Raw genomic sequence first — 7,691 nt, 5'->3', positions numbered from 1 at the left:
TATTGTTGATTTTTCATTGAGCTAAAAACACATCTAAACGATCAAAATTGCTTAAACTAATACATGTTTTCTATTAAATAAAGAAGGTACAGATCACATATATGAGATTTAGGTTAAACAAAAAATGCATACAAATATGTTTTGTAAAAGGGTCTGGGATGATCTAAGAGATAAATGGTGTGAAAGATAAACATCACTCCCAAAGCATATCTCACACTATAGCCCAAGCGCGACAACATGCAACAAGATACAAGTAGCAGGTGATGCGAACCAGGGAGACATGCACTTGGAACGCAACAATCAAAACGCAGTCGCATGGGTTAGTGTTCGGACAGGTCAGCAAGGCAGTAAACATGATTGTAGAGAGGGTGGTGTATGTTCGCCCCCGATGATTCACTGAATCCCACGTCTGTGTTCAGGGCTTTGAATGAGCACCACGTATACAAGCACATGCGGCTCGTATTCCCGTGTATGCCTTTCTTGCTATTCTTCTCATAAAGTGATGGTTTGAGAAAATGACAAAAATGCCCTTCATTCAAAAAAGAAAAAACAAACAGTTCAAAAAAGGACAAACATGTCCTCCATCCAGAAAGTCGAGGATGATGTTGACTCTTCAAAGTCTTCTTCTTTTTCTGTTCAAAAAAAGGACAAACATGTCTTCTTCTTCTTTCTCCGTAAAACACTGTAAAACCCTCTCTCTCTCTAGAGAAGAAATCAAGGGAAACAAAGAGTTCTTCCTGGAGAAGGCCATGAACATCAACCCTCTCACTCTCTCTCTACTTCTGTGCACATCCAACAGACGATCCTACATTCGTCTGTTGGATGTGCACAGAAGTAGAGAGAGAAGGGAGAGAGAGTGAGATGAGGTTTTACCCCTCTCTTGTAAGGGTAAAAACTCTGAATGAGGATCTACAACTCATTTAGTTGAATGATGATACCCACGCTGGGAGGAGCCCCCAAACCCTCCTCCTGTAAGGGTAAAAACTCTGAATCAAGCTCCACAAGAGTCAATGTACAAGTCAGTCGGTGCTTGATGGAGCAATGTATGATCTTCTAATGAATGTGCACAAAAGCAGAAATAGAAGGGAGAGAGAGAGTGAGAGGGTTGATGTTCATGGCCTCCTCCAGGGGAGATTTCTTTCTCGGATAATCCTGCAGTGCAGAGACTGGGTCTTAAATAATCATCTTCGGGGCACTTAAGTCTTTACAACCACTCCTTTTCAAGAACCGTCATTTTTTTTTGCACCAATAGAGGAGAGGGTACTTAAGTCTTTGCAATCGCATCAAACTCCAACGCTAATTAATGCTGACAAACATGGGAATACGAGACGCATATGCTTACATACGTGGTGCTCTTTGGGACCCCCAATCATGAGATGTAGCTAACTGCCCTGTTCGGGGGGGAACATATAACCTGCTTTGATGATTGTAGGGTCAGTTAGCACCCATCAGTGACATGGCAGCCAGCAGGGCAGTGTAACTGCCACGCAACTTCAGACGTCCAGATGCATTGGTTGGTAAGATTGGTTGGAAAACCGGGTGGCTTTCTAAATGTCACCAGTGGTATTCATTTTGGCGGGTTTACATTTCTTGTAGCCTATAAATAGGCGTGAGCTGAGTTCTTGTATCATCTTTTGAATAATTGAAATTGAATTGTATTGAGAGATTTCTTTCTTGTGCCTTGGATCTCCTTTTGGAGAGTAGAAGGCGTTTGGTGAGCCAAACCCCTGGGCCATTTCGTTTAGCTTCAGGTTGATCGAATTGGATTCGAGCATGATTGGGTGATTGCCTTGATCAGCTCATCGTACAACCAGCGAAGTGGAGTGTATCGGCTAAGTGTGTTGAATTCGGTGCAACTTCAACATGCAATTCATTATGGTGGAGTGTATCGGCTAAGTGTGTTGAATCCGACGTAACTTCAACTTGCAAAACAATGCAGTTTCTTCCAAGCATCAATGAACTTGTGAAGATGTCAAGAGCGCAATGCTCTACCGCAGAAATGGTGAGTACTTGATTCTTTATAGATCTTTGATCATGCTTATGGCACACACATTCATTGCTTGTGCTATTTTCTTGTGTGCCTCATGCTTGATTCGGAGTGGATTCACTGACACATGACTCGAGCTGAACTTGCAACCGTAGTTGCGAGACCTTTTGGATTTATCGCTAGGCAGGGGAGGTTTTCCACCTCAGGCGGCCTCTTACTTGTGCGGTAACCGAAGGAAGGTTTTTCGCTCTCTCAGGCCATGCGCAACTCAGATCGTGGAAGAACAGAACTGTATAAGTTTCAGTTCACCACAGGCTCCAGGATCGGGACTGGTTCCTACCTCAGCTAAGCAGGCACTGTGTCAGTGATACAACACTCGTCTTGCCGCACTCTGCAGCATGCGCAAGACTGCATCGTGCGTGCCTTCATCAGTGCAAACACAGCGTGCGCCACTCAAGCTACCGCGCGCAACCGCGCTGCACACTCGCCGCGCATCGTCTGCCTCAGCACAACGCAGCACGCACTACGCCATCTCACGCTCATTCACTTTGGCGCCACGCCGCGCATCCAACGCCTGTGTGCATCAGGTAGCCGCATCATCGTCGCACGTCCAACGCCTGTGTGCATCAGGTAGCCGCATCATCGTCGCGCGTCCAACACCGCGCGCAACAGGTCACCGCCATCATCTGTCGCGCATCAGAGCACCGTGTGCAGAAGCTGCGTGTGCTAGAGCGCGCATCTCATCAGGAGCACACCACTGCAGCGCTGCTCCTGATCCACTGCCACACACCTCAGTGTGCCACTCACAGCAGTGCACATCAGTGCGTCACTCAGCGCACATCAGTTTGCCATTTGTAGCAAGCGCAGACGCCTCTGCCGTGTGAGCACATATCTGCTAACGAAACTGCCCAGAGTCACAATACTTCACTGCAGAAGTCTGCGACAACAGCCGAGTAGCTTCAATTCTATGTTTTATTTACTTTATATTAAATTTGAGTTTGTAACTCTTAACATAAGCTAGATGAAACCCCCTCTTGGCCTTGTAATAGTGTAGTGGCTAGTTAATTGCTTGCACACTAGCACACACATCACAAGTGGTGCCTCTTACACGCTCACGTATACTTGAGGAGCTAAGGCGAATTGGTCTTGATCTTCAACATCCATCGGCGCCTAGCATTTGAGGACCATTCATAAGGTCCCACGCCTTAAAAAATGAATCCTAAAACTAAGGTACAACCACAGGGCAGCATGATGATGTTGGTTAATGCTCAAGGTAGTGGGCAAGAGAATCCAAAGCCCACGTATGGCTTGGTGCTTAAGGTAGAAGAAGTGGGTAGGGTATCCAATGCCCACTTTTGACTTGTAGAGTACTCAAAGCCCATGTATTTTCAGTTTCCTAGTTTATAGGATTTGCTTTTTGTTAGTAGAGTCTCAAAAGTTGAGTACCTGTGGTATCTTTCCTAACTTTTTGCTCAAGTTTCCTATTTTCATGTAAAGGCTTTTGCCTTCTATAAATAGTGGTACTTCTCATGTTAAATATAATTGTGTGTAGTGAGAGAGAGAAAAGGAGAATTCGTGAATAGCAATACATTTGAGGTTTTTACTTTTCAAGTCTTGTATTTTGTGCTATTTCATGTGTTGCACCTTTTGCCTTTTACCCTCTATTTTCCTCAATTCTTGGTATCAGAGCACAGGTTCGAATCGGAGCTGGGCGTTCGAGAAAAACGCAATAGGAGCATTGCCGAAGCAAGGAGTTCCTATAGATTCGAATTTTTTTTTGAAGGATAATTGTTGAGTAAGTCTGGTATGGCAAATAATTCTAACTCTCTCAATTTGTCACAATCATTAGTGTCAATTTTTAATGGTGAAAATTATGAATTCTGGAATATTAAGATGAAGACTTTCTTTATCTCATAAGACCTCTCAGAGTTGGTCGAAAATGGTTATGCAGATGTTGAAGGATCAAAGGCAGCAGAAAAAATTGATGTCAAAGAAGTTCGAAAGAGCGATGCAAAGGCATTGTTAGTACTACAACAAGCTGTATCTGAAACCATTTTTCCAACTATTGCCGGTGCTACTAAGTCAAAAGAAGCCTGACAACTTCTGAAGCAAAAATTTCATGGTGATAAGAAGATCACTACAGTTAAACTTCAAACCTTAAGAGGAGAGTTTGAAACGTTTTCTATGAAAACCAGTGAGTCAATTCAAACCTTCTTTTCTAGGCTCTCTACTATTGTAAATCAAATGAAGACCTTTGGTGAAATTTTAGATGATAAAAAAATAGTAGAAAAAGTTTTAAGGTGTCTACCTTCTAAATTTGATCATGTTGTTATTGCAATTGAAGAGTTTAAGGATTTGTTTGTGTATTCTATTGACGAACTAATGGGGTCTTTTTTAGCCCATGAGCATCGCATAAACAGGTCTTCAGAAAAAACATTGGAATAGGCCTTTCAATCGAAAGTTGACATTCCAAAAGAAAAGAATACCCAGTTTGATCAAAAGGGTGAAGGTAGAGGTCGAGGATGAGGAGGTTTTAGCGGATCCTTTCATGGACGTGGAAGAGGTCAAAGAAGGTTTTATGATTCCTTTCAAAGGAATGATGGAACAGAAAAAGATAATCAAAATCTGTTCTTTAGAGGGAAACAATGTCATTTTTGTAAGAAATTTGGTCATATTGAAGTCCGATGTTTTGAAAAGGCAAAGCAACAAGCAAATTTTGCAGATGAAAATGAAAATTTGTTTCTTGCAAGCATGAATACTAACAATTGCAAAAGTGAAATGTGGTTTGTAGACAGTGGTTGCAGTAATCATATGACCAGTGAAAGAAGTCTTTTTAAGAATATTGATGAGACTGTGAAGTTGAATGTGTGGCTTGGGGACAACAATAAAGTAGATGTCAATGGCAAAGGAACAGTTGCAATCAAGACAAAATCAGGTAATGAATGATACATTCAAGATGTGTATTATGTTTCTGGTTTGGCTTAGAACTTATTGAGTGTAGGGCAATTGGTTAAAAAGGGTTACCGTCTTTTATTTGAAAATGACGTCTGTGAGATTAAAAACAAGAATGATACAGTTCTTGTAAAAATAGATATGGTTCAAAATAAAATGTTTCCACTTGAAATGATCAAGATAGATGATTGTGCCTTTATGGCAAATGGTTTTGATCAATCCAAAGTGTGGCATTTGAGGTTTGGGCATCTTTATTTTAATGGTTTGAAACTCTTGCATCAAAAAAATATGGTAGTTGGTTTGCCAGTCATTAATTGTACAAATGAGATATGTGAAGGGTGTGTTTATGGTAAACAACACCAATTATCATTCCTAGTTGGAAAAACATGGAGAGCTAAAGAACCTCTTGAATTAGTTCATGCTGATATATGCGGGCCCATGAGAACTCCTTCATTAAACAATAGCAAATACTTTTTGCTTTTAACTGACGATTTTACTAGAATGAGTTGGGTGTACTTTCTTTCTCATAAATCTCATGCATTTGATAGATTTAAGGAATTTAAGTTCCTTGTTGAAAATGAGAGAAGAAGAACTATAAAAATATTGCGCACAGATAGAGGAGGAGAATTTTTATCTGATGAGTTTGGTTTGTTTTGTAAAGATCATGGTATTCGCAGGCAACTGACAGTAAGAAAGACACCACAACAGAATGAAGTGACAGAAAGGAAAAATCGTACAGTGGTAGAAATGGCACGCAACATGTTAAGTGAAAAGAAGGTGCCAAGTGAGTTTTGGGCAGAAGCCGTTAACACTGCAGTTCATATCTTGAATATTTCTCCAACAAAGGCAATTCGAAACAAAACACCTTATGAGGCCTAGTGGAATCGAAAGCCAAATGTAAGTATGTTGAAGGTATTTAGCAGTATAGCATATGCTTTGATTGACTCTTCAGAAAGAACCAAGTTAGATAAGAAAAGTGAAAAGTGTATCTTTGTTGGTTATAGTAATGAAACTAAGGGATATCGTCTTTATAATCCTTCTTCTAAAAAATTGATTATAAGAAGGGATGTTATTTTTGATGAAAAAGCATGTTGGGAATGGACCAACAATGAAAGTGTGAAGTTGCAAATTGATGAAGTGGCATCACAATCAAATCATACTACTGAAGCATTATCTCCAGAAACGTCAAGTATGGGAGATGAATTCACAGAAAATATTGAGTCCACACTTGATGTGGACACTACTCCAAAAAAGGTACGGTCTCTAGAGGATATTTATAAATGTGATTTTGCTTTTGTTGTTCTAGAACCATCATCATATGATGAAGCATGTGCAGATAAGAAATGGATAGATGCAATGAAAGAATAAATGAAGGTCATTAAGAAGAATGACACATGGGAGCTTTCCAACTTGCCACCTGGAAAGGAATCAATTGGAGTAAAGTGGGTTTATAAGGTCAAGTATGATGCTGGTGGAAATGTGAAAAAATACAAGGCAAGGTTAGTTGCTAAAGGGTTCGTGCAAAAATATGGAATTGATTTTACTGAAACATTTTCACCTGTTGCAAGATTTGAAACTGTGAGAATGATCCTTGCGATTGCAGCTCAATTCAAATGGAAAGTTTATCAATTTGACGTTAAGGCTGCATTTTTAAATGGTTTTCTAAATGAAGTCGTGTATGTTGATCAACCACTTGGATTTGTTGTTAAAGGAAAGGAAGAAAAAGTTTATAAGTTAAAAAAGGCATTATACGGGCTAAAACAATCCCCGCGTGCATGGTATAGTTGCCTTGATAAATTTTTCCACCAAAATGGTTTTCAAAGAAGTGATAGTGAACCTACACTCTATGTCAAAGTAAATGGGAATGGATTGCTCATTGTAAATGTCTATGTAGATGATATTATCTACACTGGTTCTTCATTTAAGCTTATTGCAGAATTTAAACATAGTATGATGAAGGAATTTGAAATGTCAGTTTTGGGGATGCTATGTTTTTTGCTTGGTCTTCACGTTGTGCAATCTGAAGAAGGGATTTTCGTGTCTCAAGAAAAGTATGCTTTGAAACTGCTCAAAAAATCAAAGATGTTGAATTGCAAAGTTTGTGAAACTCCGATGAATGCGAATGAAAAATTGAGTTTGGAAGATAGAATGGCAAGAGCAAATGAAAGATGTTTTAGAAGCTTGGTCGGTGGATTAATGTATTTAACTCACACTCGGCCAGACATTGTATTCTCAGTCAGTATGATTTCAAGGTTTATGCACAATCCATCTGTGCAACATCTAGGCGCAGCAAAAAGGATTCTCCGCTATATACGGGCAACAATCAATTATGGAATTTTTTATAATCATGTTACTGACTTTAATTTGATTGGATTTACTGACAGTGATTGGGCAAGTTCAATGGATGATCGAAAAAGCACAAGCGGGTTTGCTTTCGGTTTTGGTTCAGGCATTGTGTCGTGGTGTTCAAAGAAACAAAACTCAATAGCGCTATCATCTTCAGAAGCGAAATATATTGCGGCTACATCTGCTACTTGTCAAGCAATCTGGATGAGGCGTGTTATGAAGGACGTGCATGTAGAACAAAATCTTCCAACTAAGCTCTACTGTGATAATCAGTCTATAATTTCTATTGCAAAAAATCCTACTTTTCATGGTAGGACAAAGCACATTGAGCTTAGATATCATTTTATAAGAGATGCAGTGGAAAAAGGTGAAGTAGTGCTGAAGCATTGCTCTACAAATGATCAAG

Source organism: Nuphar pumila, chromosome 13 (assembly GCF_984573655.1).
Source record: "Nuphar pumila chromosome 13, dmNupPumi1.hap1.1, whole genome shotgun sequence".
In the NCBI taxonomy this organism is placed as follows: Eukaryota; Viridiplantae; Streptophyta; class Magnoliopsida; order Nymphaeales; family Nymphaeaceae; genus Nuphar; species Nuphar pumila.
This window is presented reverse-complemented; position numbering follows the sequence as displayed.